This window comes from Ursus americanus, chromosome 21, assembly GCF_024610735.1.
Source record: "Ursus americanus isolate L20-20 chromosome 21, mUrsAme1.1.p, whole genome shotgun sequence".
Taxonomy (NCBI): domain Eukaryota; kingdom Metazoa; phylum Chordata; class Mammalia; order Carnivora; family Ursidae; genus Ursus; species Ursus americanus.
The window spans coordinates 2,883,151-2,900,148 of NC_142147.1; positions in this window are offsets into that span (position 1 = coordinate 2,883,151).

A 16,998-nucleotide genomic window follows, 5' to 3' on the forward strand; every position below is an offset into this window, starting at 1 on the left:
GCCCCTTTCATGCCCTGTCTTGCTGTGGTGTCTGATGCCCCTTGAAGAACATCTTTCATGTGCAAGAGGACCTCAATGGTGGGGAGAGGGGTTTGTTTTCAAGTATGTGTAAATGGTTTCCCCCCATTTCCCTCCATGGAATATGTAGCATGCCTTCTGTCAAACAAATCTTGCTTGTTTTCATTTAGCACTCTGTTCCTTTAACACTTTTTTATTAGTGTGTCCCCCCGGCCCCATGCCTTCTGAATTCTCTTTCTCTGATGAAAACGGGTCTGAGCACATCTTTTCTTCCACTCTCTCTGGACATGTGGACCAACCCTCCCCGTTCCAACTTCTGACGGGTGAAGGTTTGGCAGAACCACAGATAACTCAGGTCTCTGAAAATGATTAGGTCAGCTAATGGATGCTTAGAGCCCGTAAAATTCACGAGGCTGTCAAATCATTTCCAGACACAGGAGGGACGAGCAGCAGAAGGGCTGGGAGCCTTGGCAGAGGAGGAAGATGGAGCTTTATGGAGGCTGGAGACAGAGGGATGGGTGGCCCCACTCTGCCTTTGGGGCATTTTGGCAATTTGAATGTATTTTATTGGATTTTTTTCGTTATAAAAGGACTATACGATTCTTTAACAAGTCCAGCGATTCAGAGGTAGATAAATGAAAAGATGAGCTAGGAAAGTGCCCACAGATACCCTGGGGAAAGTGCCCCAAGGTGTGAGTTCAGGAGTGTAACTGCAGCGTTGTTCACGACCACCCCAAATGAAACCCCCCAGAGTGTCGAGAGAAGATGAGTTCGATAAAGCACATCTGCGTGTCAGAATCCAGGCGGCTCTTCGAAACACAAGATGTGGCCGTATGTGGATGTGTCAGAATAATATAGAGCAGCCAGAATGAACAGTTCCTAACCACAGGCAGCCTCACACATGGATCTTACCTGCATCACGTTGAGCCAACGCAGCCCCACGCCGTATGACTCCATTTACGTGAGAGCATAAAAGCAGGCAAAGCAAGCCTGGGCCGTCGGAAGTCAGGGCGGTGATTCCTGTTGGCTGTGGGGAGAGCTGCAGAGGAGGGGAGTTTCTGGGGGCCGGTAATGTTTCTCGGTTTGGGTGGTGTTGCTCGAGTGTGTTCAGCTGGTGAAAATCCGTCCTGCTGCGCACCCATGATTTCTGCACTTCTCTGTAGGTGTGTTAGACTTGGGTTAGAAGTTTGAAACTCAGTAGCTCTTGTCATAACAAAATGTGACCACGTTTATAATTCAAATACAGCACATCGTTACAAGATGATACGTTTAGAAATCCAGCAAAAAAAAAAAACGGTTTATGAATGATTTGAAGTAAAAAATGAAACACAGCTGACCTTTGAACAACAGAAGTTGGAACTGCATGGGTTCGGGTATATGCGGATTTTTTCCCATAAATACAATCCAGTACCAAAAATGTGTTTTCTCTTCCTTATAATTTTCTTAATAATGTTTTCTTCTCTGGAGCTTACTTTATTGTGAGAGTACAGTAACAATACATACAACACACAATATGTGTGAATCGACTGTTTACATTATGGGTAAGGCTTCCAGTCAACAGGAGGCTTTTGGCCAAGTTTTGGGGGAGCCAAAAGTTATACACGCATTTTTGGCTGTTCAGGGCGGTCGGCATCCTTAACCCCTAACCCCTAGTTGTTCGAGGGTCAACTGTAGTTTTGTTTTAAGAAAATGAAACAGTTACAGGAGGCCAGAGGAAACGAATAAAGGAGGGCTGTAGGACGCAGTGTCAAAGGACGCCAGAGCCACCGCCCTCTCTGCCCTGAGCAGAAAGGGTGGAAGCAGGATGGAGGCAGCGCTGGTCTCCTAGCAATGACCTCCAGCTCACACCTCATTGGCCAGAGCTCGGTCACAAGACCACCTCTAGCTGCAAGGGAGCCTGGGCATCCTAGTCTTTTGCTGACTTCTGTTGTGAGGGGAGAAGGACAAAAAGGATCTTGAGAACAGGATACTCCATACCCGTAAGGAGAAAGACTCACCCAATAAGCCCATTTTTAGGGGGTCATGGAGGACGAGCAAGGGGGATGCCTCCTGGTTGGAAGACCGGGATATCCAGGGCCTGCGCCCGCCTTGGCTGATGGCCATCATATTTATGGCTCCCTCATGAACCTTCCAGGACTGCTCCACTACTCAGGGTCATTAGGAATTAAGGCAATTACAGGCAATTAAGGAGAGGAGGAAGAGGAAACTGCCATTTCTCAAGTACTTCCCATATGTGAGGCAGTGTGCCTTTCGCAGGCCACATGCCACCCTAGGGAGTGGGGATTTAGTGCCCATTTAGGAGACGAGACAACCGGAGGTGAGCGTGGCACGGGGCTCCTTTTCTCCCCTGGTCGTTTTACGCTGGGCCGTGTGTGCTGTGTGCTTGGCCTCTGTCCCTCTCATTGCACAGACGAGGAAGGGAAGGCCAGAGAGGTTCATCGTGTGCTCAAAGTCAAGGGACAGGCCCAACTCCGTCGCTCCAAACCCTAGCTCTTAATGCCTCCCCCTCCTCCTGCCCCCTGCCTCTTGACAGAGGCTCTTTGGCAGGTCCAGAGTGGAGGCAGGTGATTGGCGCACTAGAATATTCTGGAAGAAAGCTTTCCCTGTCCATCCAGTCACCCCATATGGAGTTCCACTGGGCCACTCCTCAGCCCTGTGAGTCATGGGATCCCAGGTTCTGTGGGACGAACCCCCAAATTTCCTAATGCGACCAGTCCTCGGGAGATATTTGGGACAGCCCAAAGGGTCCCCTCAGGTGACTTGGGGCACTGGGTTCACAAGAAGGATGCTGTGCATCCCGCAGGGCGGCCTGAGGTCCAGGTTGTCACCGCGGCATACGTGGTGAGCGGAGGCCCACGCTTGTGGCTCCTGATACCCTTCACGGCCCTCCTTGCTGAAGGGAACGGCTCCTGCAGCCCAGGCCACAGCATCTGCATGCTGGCCCATGTTCTGAACACTCCTCACCGATGACAAAGTCCGGGAAAGCTGATCTTGCTGCTTTTCCGAAAGGTCCGGTTTTTCGCCGGCGTCCCACGCCAGCCCCTCCTGGGCTGATGCAGATACGCAAAGAAGGCGGCTCTTCCTGGCATGATGTATGGACCCCTCGCTGGGGGCCCATCTATCTCTATAAGACCCCGTCCTGGGCCAGGTATCGCTGGGGTCATGGCCCCAGGAAGGTCACCAGAGGTCAGATAAGGATGATGTTGAGTCTATCAGTGATCCCTTGGCTTCACAGACTCTCATGGTAGGGCTCTGCTCGAGGAACTAGTGAGATTTGTTATGGGGTCAGTGAGGGTGGGGAAGGGGTATGCTAGCTGAGGTCACAGGGTCACTTTTCCTCAGTGACTGAGTGCCTGAATGGCTAACGGGGATGCCCCATAGCTTCTGGGGTCCAGCATCTGGGTTCCGCATCCCCTAGAGAACCCAACCCTGAAGCAGCACAGAGACACTGTGGAGGAGGAGACCCATCTGGGCCTGGCAGAGATGGTCAGAAAATCGCAGTTGAACAGGCACGTGCATGCGTGAATGAACTTGCTACGTGGCCTTGAGGTGGGGCCCATGAATTGTCTTGGGGCCTCGCCTCACCCCGCTTCTTTGGTCAGAGCACTCTGACTTTCCTTTGGGAGGAGTTATTTCTTCCAATAAATAATGTTCTGTACAGTCTTGGTGTCTTGCCCTCCCCAAGCCATGGGGCAGAGCCGTGACTCATGCTGAGTTGGCCACTCCTTTTGCCACCTAGAAGCTGGACTGGGCACAGAGGGAGGAAAGCATCAACGATGACCAGAGGTTCATCCCAGTGGAGATACCACGGAGGTGCTTCTTGGCTGAAGAATGAAAGAAAGAAGTCCCCGGCCTGTCGGCGGGGGGGGTGGGGGGGCCACAGGCAGCATCTCTCACCCTTGCCTCTCCCCCCTCTTTGCTCTGCCCCCTCTGCCTGTCACACTCCACCAGCGCTAGTGGAAACTATTCACAGGCTCACAGCTGCATGGGTGACAGACGGGCCACACACAGAAACATGGCAGTGGGGCCCGCTGGAAAGGGACGGCTGGCCACATTCAGGGACCTAGGGTGAGGGCTGGGGCCAGGGAGGGCTGTGCTGATGGTGGAGCCCTACCCTGAGTGGTCCCCTGCCATGGGGGAGGCTTGACTGCACAGTGGGCAGTGTCGGCTGAGGAGATGGGACAGGGGCTGGAGAACCTGGTGTCGGGTCCTCTCAGCAGCAGCTGCCTCGGTGTGCCTAACCTGCACACAGAGACTTAGACAAAAGCGTCAGGAGGCCTATGGGTGCCAGACCTAAATTGCCCCCACGCACTGCCCACCGCCGTTCTGAGGCCAGCAGCTCGGGAAGTGAGCACACTTGTGCGTCCGACCCTCCGTGAGACCTGCGAGTGCCCATGGGAAAGCGTTCTCTTTCACGTCGTGGTTTCTTCTGGCAGAAGCAACTCTTCCAAAGGGGATTTTCTTAGCCAGTTTTGTTCTGTGTTGTTCTGTTTTCCTGGGGGACGTGGGGGAGGGCTAGGTGCTGAGTAATGGGGTCTTTGAATGCCCCTCCGTGATAATTACAAACCAGCTCTGCGTCCCCTGAGGACCCCGGCACACAGTTCTTGGAATTGTCCCCTCGCTCCATTATGTTTCAGAAAGTGCAGTGCCAGAGGCGTTTTCTGAAGAATCAAGATCTGAAACCAACATTATCTTACTCTCTTATTGTTGGCACGGGAAGACAGCCTGGCCCCGGCCAAGGGAAACATGTCAGACTTCCATCAAGTCCCGAAGGTCGGAACCTCCGAGACTGCTGAATTTTGATTTCATCTTAGGAAAAACTCAGAATGTAATGCCAGGACACGGTGACTATTTTAAGTAACTTTACGCATTAAGTAAAAAACAAATAAAAAAAAAGTAATAATAATGAGAGATCACTGGTTAAAACCCTGCACAGGGTGGAGGGACCTGGAGCGTGAAGAACAAAGTATAAAAAGATCCCTCCACGTGCCACGTGTGTTCCTTGCTCTTTCTGCTCTAGACAGGCCCCCACTGCACCTGCCAGTGTTCGGTTTAAATCTCATTAAAGCCAGATGCGACACCTGGGCCCTGTGACACCTTCCCTGATCCCTCCAGTCCAAACTGTTGATCCTCTTCTCTGCAGACTCACACTCACTCGTTCTATGTTTTTATAATTATTTTGGCCTGATATTAGGATTATCTGTGAGCACCCCTGTCTCCCCCACGAGGCCACGAGTTCCCTGATGGCAAAAAGACTCCTGCAGATTCACCTCTTCTTTCTGGGAGCCTGGCCCATTGCCCGGTCCTTGGCAGGAGGTCAGAACCTGCTTGTTACGTGAATTAGCTAAATTTAATACGGCCTCCTCCATATTTGACGTGATTCTACTGGCCCCGTGGTCAGCGCGCCACTGCTGTGAGTGCGTGTTTGCACCCAGGTGCATTTGTATGCCTTTATTATTTATTCGCTGACAAATGTAAAAAGAGATTTGAGCTCACGTACAATTTTAAAACACACATAAACCATAAGAGTGCACAAAGGCCGATCAGAAATCATTTAGAAGCAGAAGGACCGATTTCCAGGAATCTGGAATGAGTTAGGTGCTGTAATTAAACATAAAATTTTACTCTGAACTTCCTGGCAGCCAAGAGAAAATGGAAATTATTCAGGATCATCAGCGTCTTCCTGTTATTCAATTCTAGGAGAACTTTAAGGAGTAGGTCCCTATTTAAGGCTGGTGGAAAATGCTTTTGACTTCTATTTTGTTAGAGATACAAAACATTAGTCACATATTCAAATCTGAGGTCATCCGAAGGTGATAGGAAGAGGATGCAGGAGCACAGAAGCAGGGTCCGCTCCTTGTCTCTTCAGACCGGTGGCTATCAGCTGGGACCCCGCAACAGCTATGTGACGGCCATCCCCCCAAGCGGCAGGGCAGCAAGAGGTCATTTCTGGCCCTGCGGGGGGTGTGACTGGGTCACTGTTCACCCCCGTGAGGTCATTCAGGGACCCAGGACCCTTTACCACGTGGCCATGCCACCCTCTTGCCTCCATGGCCCTCCTCGTCCAGCTGGTGCCTGGGGAAAGGCACACCCACTTTTGAGCCACTTGGACTAGGAAGTGACTTCCATGTCACTGTGAGAACGTGTCCCAGAGTCACCTTATATGCAGGGGGCTGAGAAAAGTAACTTCTCGTTCGGCAGCTGTCCCCAGTGATAAGTCCTCATTACAGAAGGGGGATCACTGCTTTACATCACAATCTCCCAAGGAAGCACTTTTAAAACCCACATGCTGGCCCATGCCCAGAGATTCTGGCTCAGGGGTCTGGGTGGGCACAAGCATGAGGTTTGTTCGGGACCCTTGCAGGGATTCTGACGGTGCCCTCGATGTAGGGGCCTTCCTCGGGCTGCCCCTCTCCCCCATCAGGCTTTTCTCTGACCGCGTGCAACGGTGGGGGGCCACTGTGCCCACAAAATTCATATCCCTCCCACAACCCCACAATGTGTCCTTGCAGGTGTAATCAAGTTAAAGTGAGGTCATCCTGGAGTAGGGAGGGCCCCGGATCCAATACGACTGTCGCCCTTGTGAGAGGGGACACAGAGGCACATGGGCACTGGGGTCAGGTGCAGCTGCAAGGACCGCACGCTGAGGATTGCCAGTGACAGCCCAAGGCCAGAAGAGGCAGGGCAGGAGTCTCCCTGGAGCCTTCGGAGAAAGCACGGCCCTGCTGACACCTTGATTTCAGACTCTGGCCTCCAGAGCTGTGGTCTTACATCCCCCAGTTGGTGGTGACACAGGAAACTTGGATGCCATCTGGCACCCTTGTGATTCTGGCCATGCCCAGTGATGAAGACCTGGGAAATCTGAGGAGCTCTGTAGCAAAGTACCAGGGGGTGAGGGCGTGGAGGCAGCTACACTGGGGCTCACACACTGGCCGGGGCCTGGGGGGGCCTGTGTCTGGGATTAGAAACTGGATTAGCCCCCACTCTGGTTCTGAACCTTGAAGTGCTTCCCTCCACCTTTCGGCTTCCTTCCCTCAGCTGTAGAATAAAGCTTTTGGCCTAAAAGGGGGTTCTCAGGCCCATGCCCACCAGTGATGGAGGCACCAGGGGATGCTGTAAGATGCAGACTTCGGGCACAGGGTCATCAGGCCGTCAGGCCGTGTGGTACTCTGGCGGTGGGCAGCCGGGTGCCCACCTCACGGGCAGCGTGTGGACGGCTCACGGCCCCGGCACTCTTCCTCCCTGGCCCACAGTCCTGGGAAAACGCTTTCTGTGTCTGAGCAGCTAAATGCTTCTTTCCTTCATTGGCCTCCTGGACTGAGTCCTAGAACCCTCCGTGTGGACTGTGGACAAAGAGGCCCTGATTATGGGGGAAGGAAAGAGACCTCTGATTACATTCGAACCACAGCTTCAGCTGCCGTTCAGCACATCTGAGAAGGCATCATGGAAATGTACTCCCTATCCAGGCAAAGAAATGTGCTAGAAAAACAAAACACCCTCAACTCGGGAGGATGTAAAAGCCAAGTCAGACTTGATCCAGAATAGACAGTTACGATGTGATCTGGGTCCACTCTCTCCTTCCTGGGTCAACGTGGCTTTGCCCACTCTTCATATTTACTAATTTTTCCCACATGAGTTGGAGGAAAATTGCGGTTCCTACCTTTCTAAGTTTATGGGGAGTAAAAGAAATCATAAAGAGAAAGATTAATGCATCCGACCTTATAAAATCTTTTTTAATCCACTGCAAAATGAGGAAGCTATCAACAAATTGGGGAAAATGTTAGCAATGTCTAAGAAAGACAGTCTTTCTAATGGCCTCTAGAAGAAGAGATTAGTTCTAATGAAGGCCTGCTATGAAGTACATTTTTAAATATGCAGGTGATACTTGTAAATCAGAAAGATCGAGGCAATTGCCCTAGCAGGCACAAGGCAATGGGTATTTCACGAGCAACAAGCACCTGGCTCACAGGGATTTAAATGGGCACGTACCCTAGCGACATAAGGAGACAAAGTGAACCTCAACAGATGCCCTGGTTCCTCGGCCTGCCCCTGTGGCCAAGAGGTTTTTATTTTTAATTTTTAAAATTTTTTTAATTTTAAATTTTTATTTATTTATTTTTTGATGTAAAGTTCGATGATTCATTAGTTGTGTATAACACCCAGTGCACCATGCAAGAGGTTTTTAAAAATTGCAACACTCATTACGATACTTCAGAAAAGCACACTTATCACACGTGCTGGTGAGACGCTGGGCCGGTACAAGCTTTATGGAGGGCAATTTGACAACGGATGTGGAATGCCATAAAAGACCCCACCTTCTAAGTCAGTCCCTTTATTTGTGGTGATTGATTCAAACGAAATACACAGGGGCGCCTGGGTGGCACAGCGGTTGAGCGTCTGCCTTCGGCTCAGGACGTGATCCCGGCGTTGTGGGATCGAGCCCCACATCAGGCTCCTCCGCTATGAGCCTGCTTCTTCCTCTCCAACTCCCGCTGCTTGTGTTCCTTCTCTCGCTGGCTGTCTCTATCTCTGTCAAATAAATAAATAAAATCTTTAAAAAAAAATAAAAACGAAACACACAGATGCTGATGCAGGTATAAATGTACAGCAAACATATATTCATCACAGCATCACAAACGTATTCTGGAAAAAAATCAGCAGTTTCACAAATAACTAGTAGCTGAGAATCGGGTAGATAGATGATGGGCTGTGCCTGCAAAGAAATGCTTTAAACCGTGTTCGGGTTGTTTGTTTTTTGGGTTTTTTTTTTTCCCTTAAAGTAGGCTGGGAGCTCAAAGCAGGGCTTGAACTCATGATCTTGAGATCAGGACCTGAGCTGAGATCAAGAGTCGAGTGCTCAATCGACTTAGCCACCCAGGTGCCTCTTAAACCGTGTTCTTAAAAAATACTTAAAGATTGGGGTGCCTGGGTGGCACAGTTAAGTGTCGTACTCTTGGTTTCAGCTCAGGTTGTGATCTCGGGGTCCTGAGATCCAGCCGCTCCACGCTTAGCATGGGGTCTGCTCGGGACTCTCTCTTTCCTTCTCCTTCTGACCCTCTCCCTGTGTTTGTGCTCTCCCTCCCCCCCAAAAATAAATAAATCTTTAAAAAATATGTAAAGATGTAAGAAACATTTATAGAATATAGGACAAACATGTGCAAGGAAAAATAAGTTACAATGCAGTACATGGCTAAGATATTTAAATTAAGGGTTTTATTAGCCTGGGAAAAAATAAAACCCACTGGGGGTGAATCCAGGTGTTAGCCATGACTGTCTTTGACGGTGTTGATATGCTCTGTTTATTAAAGGTGAATCAGGTAAAGATAACAGAAAGATAATTGCTGTGATTTTTACTTTAGTTCAGGTGCTTGCATATGTCTTCCAGATTTTCTACAATAAGCATGCATTGTTTTTATTTAAAAAAATCTGTGAAATTCTACATCTCTGTCCAGTTCCTTCTTTGTTCTGCTTTGCTTGATGGTTGTAAGCTCAGGTGGGCCTTAAATGCAGATTTGGAATATTTGAGGGTCGATGGGGATGGAACAGACACAATTGCCACTGATTGGCAGAATAAAACACCGTGAAGCCCTCTTCCCGGTGCAGCCCGCGTCCCCGTCCCCAGGACCAGAGGCGCCGAGGTGCAGCCGCGCGGCGGAGGGGCGGCTTCCGGGCCGGGCTCAGTCCTGGTCTCCACCCCCTCCACCCCCAGCTTCACTCCGCTCGACAAGTTGGGTTTTCTGGAAATACATGCGAACAAAGAAAGGGCTCTGTGGATTTCAGTCGTGCGATGCTGTGATTTATAGTAAGAAATATAGGATTTATTCCTGGAGCAGAGCTCCTCAAATCTTTGGAATTTCCCATGAGGAGAGCGATCGAGAAGTCTCGGGTTGTGTTGAGGTGACTTGTGGAAAGCCCCGAAGGCACCTACGGACGGGGCTGCTAGCCTGGCGAGCCAGCCCTGTGTTCAGCAGGGCGAGAGACTCCGGGCTCAGCCCTGACGCCACCGGCGCAGTGACGTAAGCACACGCGCCGACGTACCACACCCTTCAGCGACGCCCAAGGGACGGTGACGCAGGCACGCTATGATGGCGGCCGCGCAGGTGGTACCTCTCAACAGAGTCAGCTTGATCCAGTCACCAAGCAAGGCTGATTTAGTCGTAAAGCGGGTTCAGGATTCCAAACTCGAAGATACTTGACGACACATTGAACTTGTCTTCAGACACGACACGCAGAGCAAAGCGCAAGACGAAGGGACTCGACAAGATACCACCGGTGAGGCGTTACGGAGCCAAACGCGAAGTCAGTCGGTGAGTGTACAGTGGGGAGGAGGCCTCGGTCAGGCCCGGGGCAGCTCTGCATGCTGCTTGCTGTGTTCGAGCCGTGGAGGATCTGTTCTGTTCCGAGATGAATCAGGCAGAGGCTTCGTGAGGCGCTCAGACGTGGGAGGGTCAGCGTCTGGAGAATCTGGCTGTTTGCTGCAAAAGTCCTTTTTTAAGAGTCTAATCAGTCTTGGGCCTTTGCAGGCCTCCTCTGGTTCTAGTGATTATCAGCTCTTGGTTCTTCCAGGCTCTCTTGGCCTTGTTGGTTATCAGTTCTGGGTGCCTCCAGCCTGTGCTGCTTTTGGCGATATCTGGTTCTTGGTTGCAACGCCCTTGTCTGCTTATGTCGCTGCTGGACAGGATGGACTCCATCTTGCTCTCTCCAGCGGGGCTCGGCCGCTTCTGGTGGGGGTGCTGGGAGGGTGGTGCCCCGTAGCGGGCATGGAAGCATCGTGTCCCCCCCCCCCCCATACCTCTCCAGGTGCATCTCTCCTATCTGGCTATTGCTGAGCTATATCCTATCCTAACAGATCCGTGATCTAGTAAGAAATGTTTCTGTGAGTTCTGCAAGCCGCTCTAGCAAATTAATCCAATCTGCAGAGGGGGTCACCGGAACCTCTGACCTACCTGTAGCCATTCAGCCAGAAGCACGGTGACAGGCAGGACATGTGGCTGGCGTCTGAGGTCAGGGTGGGGCAGCCTTGTGGGACTGAGCCCCCTGCCACAGGGTCTGATGCTGCATCCTGGTAGACAGTTGTGTTCACTGTTCAGTGGTGTGTAAAACTGCACATTAGGAGTCCTTTGAAAGGTGTTGCTGTGGGGCATTAATCCATCTCTGATCCAGCCAGGAACAAAGCTGAACCTCTCAAGTGGAATTGAGGTTAACAGGCTAAGAATCTAGAACACGGGGTTGGGGAACATAGTCTGAGGCCTCATCGATCGAGGAGGTGCTGCTCTGTCCATTGGGAAGGGCTGCTCTTGATTCTTACAACAGATGTGGGGACAGGGACTCTGGTTATTCCCATTTTATAGATGAGGAAACGGAGACCAAAGTTGTCCAGTAGAGTCAGGATTCAGACCTAAGTCTGACATCAGTGTCCCTGCATGTTCCTGGCCTCCCGACTGATGCATATTGGTGAGCGCCAGGACCTGGGCAGGGGGTGCGCCACTGATCCCTGAGTAAGGCCACCTGAGTGTGGCAGATGGCCGAACTCGAACTTGGGAGTACCAGGGTCCCTGGAACCGTGAGTTGGGGCCCTTCCTGGGAAGGTGTGAATACCTGCTCAGGTGTAGTGGGTTGATTGGTAGTCCCCCAAAAAGATACGCCCACATCCTGACCCCAGATTCTGTGAATGTGGCCTTATGGAAAAGGGTCCTTGCAGATGTAACTAAGTTAAGGACCTCAAAATGAGATCATCCTGACTTATCCAAGTGGGCCCTGAATCCATGATAACTGTCCTTATAAGACACACACAAAGGAGAGATGCACAGGGAGGGTGAGGATGGAGGCAGAGACCTGAGGACGTGGCCACGACCAGGGGGTGCCTGGAGCCCCCAAGAGCTGGAAGAGCCAAAGAAGGGCCCTCCCTTGGATCCTTTGGAGGAAGTGTGGGGACCCTGATGGCACCTTGATCTCAGACTCTGGCCTCCAGAAGTGAGAGAGAGTACATTTCTGTTGTTTAAAGCCAGCACTCCGTGACAGCAGCCCCAGGATGTGGATATAGAGGAGATCTCATAAGGCAGTTCTTGTACCTAGTTGTGTTTCTCTGGGCCAGCTTGTCCCAGATCTCGGTGTCCGAGGAAGAAGTTAGTCGGCCTAGAGGGTCGCCAGCGAGACCTCGTGCACGGGTTCTGTGGCCTCCCTGAGCCCTGCCTGCCCAGACCTAGAAATAGCTCTGGCTGCGGCGCCCTTTTTTGGTTAATGGATTGGGCTTGCGGTGCCTGCCACTTGAGTAGCTTCACCAGCCGGGAGGCCGAGGGGAGCCTGGCTTCTTCCCTCCCTGCCCCTTCTTATCATGATGGATTGCCGCTCCGGAGTGAGATGGAAACTGAAAAATGCTTTGCCCTGCACGGCTCCGGGCTGCGCCCTGCTAGTTGTACTTGCAAATCCAGGGTCGTAAACTTTTAAAAATAGGCACTGGGCTGCCAGTGTCGTTAAAGTAGAGTCTGATTTATTTGAGATGCACCGTCATCTCATCTCATTGTTGTAGATGGGTCTGGAACTTGCCGGAAGGACCCTCAGTTTTGCCCTCAGCTCTTTGTATTCCTCCTCAGCTGTTAGTTTTCTTCCCTGCAAGGAGATGGTGATATTCTTGAGGACTTTCTGGGGACCCTCCATGGAAAGCAAACATCTGGCGCTTCCTGATGGTGTGAGCTGAAGGGGTAACAGCCTCTGTATTGAGGCAGCTTGAGAGGAGCCAGTTGGGCTGAGGACAAAGCAGCCGCCTCCAATGTGTTTGTACTGAGCGCGTCAGAACAAAAGCCTCTGTAAAAGCAGATTTTCAAAAAGCCCCAAACGAGCAAAAGGGAGGTGAGGCATGTGCCACCCTAAGAATGCTGCTCTTAAAAGTATATTTAGCCAATACTATTCAGAAAATGGTGGAAAATAAAATTTGCCAAGGACTCAGCTGACCCTTTTACAGCCGAAATCAGATCCGCTGAACGGAGCGCAGATGCAGAGGGGCTTCTTTACCATCCGTGTTTCTTTTTTTATTGAGGCAAGAAAATGTGGAGACAAACAATAAAAAGAAGGCATCACTCATCGTCCCACTGCTCTGGGAGAATACCTGCGACACTTGGGAGGAAGCTGTCTTCCAGGGCCTTGGTCGTCAAGTCCCGCGTCCACTCCAAGTCCAGTCCGCATTCTGCGTGGCTGTTTACGGCCGTGCCCCCACTCGTCGCGTGAACCTTTTGGGATACATTAGTTAGTTGCTGGCATCATTTTAAGTGAACAGGGTTCTTTTATAAGGCTATGTCATAATTCACCCGACCAGCCCCCCATGGGTGCATGTGTGGCATAATAATCTGATTAAGGGCTAGTTTTTTTGAGGGTTTGAGCAAGAGGCAGATTCTTTTTCCTTTACCCCGAGTACAGGCCACACTTGACGCCAGTGTTTGTCCTCCTGCTGAGATGAGATGTGGTCGGCAGAGAATGTGGTTAAGTTCAGGCTGTCATTTCAGACCTTCCCAGGCAGGGTTTGGAGCATGCTGATGACAGAGAGGGATGTGGAGCCGATCCAACATCTCGTGGGCCTCTAGGAAACTGGAGCATTCTTCATCTGACTAGAGGAGGAACAGCATTTCCCAAAGTAGGTTTCTGGGGTGCAGCAAAAGTCTCAAACACAGTCTGTCCTAGAGCATCGGCCACGAGCCAACCCCCCACCCAACGTCGATGGAGTGTATCATTCAGGACTTGCATTCGGAAGCTGCTACCAGAAATCCCCTGATGGTGGCTTCGACACTCTTGGATATTATTTCTCTCAAGTGTTGAGAAGTCCGAAGGTGGCAGCAGACAGCACTGGGTCAGCACAAGACTGTTGGAACGGAGATCTTTCCAAATTTCTCTGACTTTGTTCTAGTGGTGTCTCATGGCATCAGGATGGCTGCCCCCTCTTCACCATTACATCTGTGTTCCAGGTAGAACAAAGGGAGAAAATGAAGGTCAAGTAGACAGATTCTGTCCGATTCCACTGGGACTCTGCTTGCAACTCATTGGCCCAAATTGTGTTACCCAATCACACCCATCTGCGGAGGAAGGATTTTTTTTTTTTAAAGATTTATTTATTTACTTATAGAGAGAGAGAGTGGGCACCCATGCAGGGTTGGGGAGGAGCGGAGAGAGAGAGAGAGAGAGTCTCAAGCAGACTCCCCACTGAGCCCAGAGACCCCTATGGGTCCCAATCCCAGGACACTGAGATCATGACCTGAGCTGAAACCGAGAGTCGGATGCTTAACCGACTGCACCACCCAGGTGCCCCCAGAGTAAGGCTTTCTAAACTCATGTGTCTTTGGGAAACCCCAGAGTGTCCTCGATGCGTGCTATGACATCTTTTCTTGAGCCTGGAAAATAAACGGTATCTGAAAAAACAAGCTAAACCAAAACAACAAAAGTAGCTTTTTCCCGAGCTTTCCCTCCATGGTGACAGGGCCCCCCTGGTTCTAGTGAAGGGTCGTCTGAAGGGCAGGGCTGTGGGCAGGGGTGCCGGTGAGCAGCGAGGGGCGGCGGGTGGGGTGGGAACTCACAGACAGGCCTCCACGAGTGTGCCTGTCTGAACCCAGGCATCCTCATGCAGGAAGCGTCCAGCCCAGGGCTCCTCCCACTTTGGCGGTGCCTCCCCAGCTGCATGGACGGTCACGAATCTGGTTCGCGAGTATCCCTGCTATTAGTTTTGTTGAAGTCCCTTCGACTTTTACTGAAATGTGGGGATCAGCAGGTATTGGGTGCTGGCGACTGGTTAGCACCCATGAAAGGCTTTCCCCAGTCAGAGGGAGAGGACAAGAGGAGGGTGCTTTGTGAGCCAACGTGAGCGATACCCCATTGCCTGGGGGCCATGGCACCCCCACCCAGACACCCTGTGTCCCTGGGGCCGTGTCCCTGGGGCCTGTGTCCCTGGGGCCGCCCCTCTGCAGACTCACTGCGGGAAACGGTCTTTCCTTGAGCAAATTGTTTCTCCAAACATTTGTACTTCCTTCGACTCTGGACTTTTCTGTAGTCACCCCTTGGCCCAGTACATCTGACCTGAGACCCTGTTCTAGAAAATACAAGTCTTTGAAAACATCGTACAAGACCACTTACACACAACTGTTCTCATTACCCCCACCCCTGATTTAATGCATATTCCTGTAAGAGAAACTACCCTGGCTCAGTTAAGTCACTGGCCCGGCCCCTATGAAGGTGTAGGTTCGAGACCCCTGGTCTACAGAACAGACTGTCTTTGAAAAACACACCTCATGTGCACATGTATATACTCGCCCCCATTATTGCCCCTGAGCCCATAGTTGCTTCTCTGCTGGAACCCCTGTCTCCCTCCCACTCGCTGACCCCACATCTTGGCCTGTCTTGTTTTCCACCCATTGTCCTCAGCCACCTCTTCTGGTCCCCACTCGAGAGCCAAGGCCAATGGCTGTCCACAAAGGGAGTGGCGGGAGGGACAGCACAGACAGCCCCATGCTGGTGTGCTCACTGCCTTAACAGGAGACCACAGACTGGGGGCTCCAACAGCAGACCTTAACTCTCCCACGGTCTGGAGCCCGGAAGTGTGAGATCAGGGGGCCGGCAGGACTGGCTCTTTCCAAGGCCATGAGGGAAGACTCTGCCAGGTCTCTCCCCGGCTCCTGCTGGTTTGCTGGCGATCCTTGGTGTCCGTTGACTTGTAGACACATTGCCCTGTTGTCTGCCTTCATCTCCACATGGTGATCTCCCCATGTGCTCATCTGTGTCCAGATTTCTCCCCTAGATAAGGACACCGATGTGCTTGTATGAGGGACCCACTTACTCTAGTATGACTTCATCTTAACCTAACTAATTACATATGCAACAATCTTCACGTCTTTAACCTTGCAACTTCAATGTATGAATTTGGGGGGGACATAATCCAGCCCATACCACTCTTGCCAGATTGAAGAGTCATGGAAGGCAACATTCAACCTGTGAAGTGGGCAGGAGTTGGCTTAGCTAAAGAAGAGGTGAGGAATGGGGCGCCTAGGTGGCTCAGTCGGTTGAGCATCTGATTCTTGATTTCGGCTCAGGCAATGATCTCAGGGTCGTGAGATGGAGCCCCGCATCGGCTCTGCACTGGGCGTGGAGCCTGTTTGAGTATCTCCATCTCCCTCTCCTTTTACCCCTTCCCCCACTCCTGCTCTCCCTCTAAAATAAATACATAAATCTTCAAAAAAGGGGGGTGCGGAGAGGTGAAGGGTGTTCCAGGCAGAAGGGAGAGCACATGCAAAGATCCTGAGAACGCAGAGAAGACAAGCCATGCCTTTTGGAAGAAGCAGGCTCAGAAATGCTTGGGCCGGGGGGTCTGAGTGTTGAGAGGTAACCAGCATACATAAGCTGTGCGTGCAGTGTGGTCTCTGCAAATTCGTAGACATGTTTGTGTATGCCCAAGGCAGAAGGAAAGATGTCAGAATGTTCCCAGGGCCATCCCTGGGTGGTGCTGGGCCAGCACGGAGGGCTAGGGGTTGCTGGGAAGCTAGGTCTGGTTCCCTAGACCATGTCGCTCCCATGAGGATGCATTTCCCAGTGCGGAACGGTCTGGGCTGAGCAATTACGAAAACTTTTAAAGGCTTATGCGGCAACCCTTCCAGAATGTTTCACTGCAGCCCTCCTCGTAAACAGATTGTAAAGACGCAATCAGCCCAGAGCCACTCCGCTGTGATAATCTGATGTAAGCCAGGCACTGATTTATATGCGCCAGTCCAAACAAACATACCTGTAGACCATCAAACTGGAATTTCTTCCATACTGTCCTCTTATGCATTAAGGAACTGCTTTTATTTCTCTTTTGCCGGAGGGAAGTGATATATTTACTCTGCGGAAGAAGAAAAGCTGTGTGCAGGATGCTAGGTAAAGAGCCGTGAGGAGAGCTGTAGGCTGGCTGGGGGTTACCGTGCCTCTGCGGACGGGGCCAACTCAGAATGGAGGAGCCAGGCAGGCAGT